Below are 3,496 nucleotides of genomic sequence, written 5' to 3'. Positions count from 1 at the left end.
AAAAAAAAAAAAAAAAAAAAAAAAAAAAGAAGGTAAGAAAAAGCCCTGATTTGTGGTGTTACTAATTTTGATGGTGTTAAACACCCTTACTGAAATTGACCATACCAATTTCAGGCTATTGACATCACTGCATGCAGCACTGGGAAGAGATGGGCATAATCCGCTCTCCTGAGCTGACACCAGCACATCCTGCGCACCCCAAAGTAGGAATGAGCTAACACCAGTGAAAAGCTGTGTGACTCTAGTCAAGTGGCTTAACCTCTCTGAACTTCAGGCTTTCTATCTGTACAACAGGGACAGCAATAACACCCACTTCAACATCAGGTAAGTGACATAATCTAAACGATCAACAATGTTTTGAGCACCTACTATATGTAGGGCTCTGTACTAGGTAGGCACGAGGGAATAACAATGGTGACAAAACAGATACGAGCCTCTGCCCTCCTAAACCTTACTTCTTGCAGCAAAAGCCCTGGCACAGTGGCTAGAATGTAGCACTCAATAAATATTAGCTATAATATTAGCTAATAATACCAATGGTATTATCGTCGTCATTATTATTCCTTCCTTTCTTTGAGCCTCAGTTTCCTCATTTACTTAGAATGTGGACTGAGCAAAAGCTTTCAGTGATGCCCCCTCACTCGAGCCTATGGTGGTAAAGTGGGCATTACCAACCTCACTTTATGGAAGGGAAAACTGTGGCACTCAGAACTGAAGCCAGGCTGGGGATCTAAACCCAGTGCTTCTTACTCCTGGTCTCCAGATCATTCCCACCTTCTAGGACCTAGGAAACATAAAAAGGGCCAGGCATTCGACTGGGGATGTGAATGCTTTAAAAATACTCTTCCTTCTCCATGCCTCATGGGGGGAAACTGAAGTGTCCATGTTGTGCACCAATTTCCAAAATACCCTCTAGCATGACGGCCTTGCAGTGCTGGGACCATTCCCAGTCTCTCTGGAAACCCCGATCCTAGCGCCTCTGGCAGAGTCTGCAGGACGGTGGGAGCTGATGAAATCCCCTTGCAACAAACAGCCCCAATCACATGTGTTAAAAGCAAACCAGCTGGACTTTAGGAGGCAAAGGCCCCATGTGGGCATCGTCTCCCTCCTGCAGAAGAACTGTGAGACTGTCCCTGGGAATAAACCCAGTGTCCCAAAACACTATAGGTTCCACTCCCCTGTAAGTAAACCAGGCTTGAGCCCCCTCTAACAGATGGGTAGCCATTCTGTTTTATTAACAAAACAGCCCCCAGATAAAACCCACCAACTCCAGAGGAGGCTCCTGGAAAAGTCTTTTGGGAAGTCCCTGTGTGTATCTAAGTTCAGTCTTTCATGCTTCAGTTCCAGCCCATTTCTTCTTCTGTTCTAGAGGACAGGAGCAATGTCTCTTTTCACTGCAGCCTGTCTCAGCTTCCCTCTGTTCCGACATAGCCCGGATTTGTTATCAGCACTTTTCCCTTCCGACTATCTCAGAAGCAGGTTTTTAAACATAGGTAATGATGGGCTCCAATTCGTCATTTCTTTCAACAAAAGCCCGGGAAAGGAGCTTTGAAAGTGTCGCCCAAGGTCACGCAGCAAGCAAACTCTGGCTCTGCCTGTGCCAGCCCCATCACACTGGGGAGAGCCCAGCTCTGCACCTCCCTGCTGTGCGCCCTTGGGCCAATCACGACCCTTCTCTGGACTTCATTCTCCTCTATGTGTACCAAGAGGGAACTGGGCATATTTCTGCAGCTCGTTCAGTTCCTACCATTGTCAGGCTGCCTACCCGACACTGGCCCTTGTTCTACCTCCCACCCCGTGACAAAAAGAGGAAAAGAAACTTGCGTTAGGCGTGCGGGAAGGGCGCGCAGCTCCGAGGGCCGCCAGGCTGCGCGGATTGTTGCTGGGTGAACGAATCTCACACAAATCCCAGACAGAAGAGCCCCACCTCTCCAGTAACCACAGCAACACGGGCCACGCCTCCAGCCCAAACACTGGCCGAGGCCCCGCCAAGGCCCACCCCCGAGCTCCCCCAGGACCCCTCCCCTCCCTGCCACCAGCCCCAGCTGGAGCGAGAAAAGGCCAACGCCCCCATTGTGCAGAGGTGGAGACTGAGGCCGGAGGGTGGAGACTGCGGAACCCCGCGGCCGGCAGGGTTTGGACCGGGGCCCGGATCGCCAGTCCAGGGCTCCCTCCCATTCCCGGAGCCGCGATGCGTCTCCTTCGCGTGCGCGTGGTGTTTCCACGTGGAAAAGACCGAAAGCAGCGCCGTCCCAGTGGAACGGAGCCCATTGGTGCTGTCCACTCTCCCTCCCCATTCTCCCGACGGAGAAACTGAGTCCCAGCGAGGGGCCGGGACCACCCCGGACGCACTGCGAGCCCCTCCCCACGCCTCACCTGCTGGCAGCCGCCGCGCGCGGGTGGTTTCCTGGAGTTGAGCGGCAAACAAAGGCCTCCAATCCGGGCGCGGGGCGGGGCGGTGGCTCCTTTGCAAAATCCCAAGCCCCGCCCATGACGGCGGGGAGCGGCCCAGGGGGCGGGGCCTCTGGGAGAGCACCAATCGCAGAGAGGCGGCTGCCACGGCCCGCCCCCAGGGACTGGGACGCGGGGAGCGCAAACCCTGCTGCCAGATGAAAATGTCGGACCTGGGAGGCTGTGCGTCCTCACCGCGATCAGCCCCACCGCTGCCCTGGAGATGGAGGCCTGGTGTGCGGAGGGTAAGACATTTATGCAAGATCGCACAGAGTGGCTCACGCCTGTCATCCCAGCACTTTGGGAGGTCGGGCGGATCACCTGAGGTCAGGAGTTCGAGACAAGGCTGGCCAACATGGCGAAACCCCTCCCACCACGTCTCTACTCAAAATACGAAAATGAGCTGGGCATGGTGGCACACATCTGTAATCCCAGCTACTTGGGAGGCTGAGGCACGAGAATCGCTTAACTTAGGCGGGGGTTGCAGTGAGCCAAGACTGGGCCGCCGCAGTCCAGCCTGGGCAACAGAGTGAGACTCCATCTCAAAAAAAAAAAAAAAAAAAAAAAAAATCGCAGAGAGCCACAGTGAGGAGGAAATCACAAACTGTCATGGCTGAAACAGACTGGTTAGTAACAGTAATAATAAACTTTTCTTGATCACTAATTACAGGTCAGACCTGTTGGAAGCTCTTCTGCTGCTCAGTCGTCTCCTGTGAGGTAGTAGGTATTATCATCTCCCCCTAAGTATATTCTAGTCCAACCCCCCTCCGTCAGGCAAGCATGGAAATCCAGCCCGGAGACGGACAAGAACTTTTCCAAGGTCCTGCTGTGAGTGCAGCACAGACATCATCCCTTGTCCATCACACAAACACCCCAAAGGACGGGGATGCACAGTGTCCAACTCACCTGGGCTCTTGCCCCAGCTCTGCCACCTGCTGTCAGTGAGCCTCAGGCAAATGGGATTCATACCCACACCTTATACAGTTGCTGAGAGTAAATAAACAAACATAATGGCAGGCCCGTAAGAAATAAATCAGTGGTACTG

At 53.3% G+C, this 3,496-nt stretch overlaps 1 protein-coding gene and 1 long non-coding RNA gene across 4 annotated transcripts in view; one reads left to right on the top strand and one right to left on the bottom strand.

Moving 5' to 3' along the window:
• LOC119471546 overlaps positions 1-534 on the top strand; it is an 8,885-nt gene extending 8,351 nt beyond the window's left edge. The window contains exon 2 of the long non-coding RNA XR_005200621.1: positions 115-534. This is a non-coding gene — a long non-coding RNA (uncharacterized LOC119471546). The remainder of the gene's footprint in view (positions 1-114) is intronic.
• AKNA (AT-hook transcription factor) overlaps positions 1-2,482 on the bottom strand; it is a 61,935-nt gene extending 59,453 nt beyond the window's left edge. Inside the window, exon 1 of one of the 3 annotated variants that reach the window (XM_017530282.2) lies at positions 2,377-2,482. The gene's annotated coding sequence lies outside the window, so the exon portion shown is untranslated. The other 2 variants (XM_037739177.1, XM_017530280.2) reach the window with 2 other exon arrangements.
• Positions 2,483-3,496: the final 1,014 nt, after the last annotated feature.

This window comes from Cebus imitator, unplaced genomic scaffold (assembly GCF_001604975.1).
Source record: "Cebus imitator isolate Cc_AM_T3 unplaced genomic scaffold, Cebus_imitator-1.0 Scaffold64, whole genome shotgun sequence".
Taxonomy (NCBI): Eukaryota; Metazoa; Chordata; class Mammalia; order Primates; family Cebidae; genus Cebus; species Cebus imitator.
The sequence above is the reverse complement of the archived record's forward strand: the minus strand, read 5'-3'. Positions and strand labels throughout refer to the sequence as shown.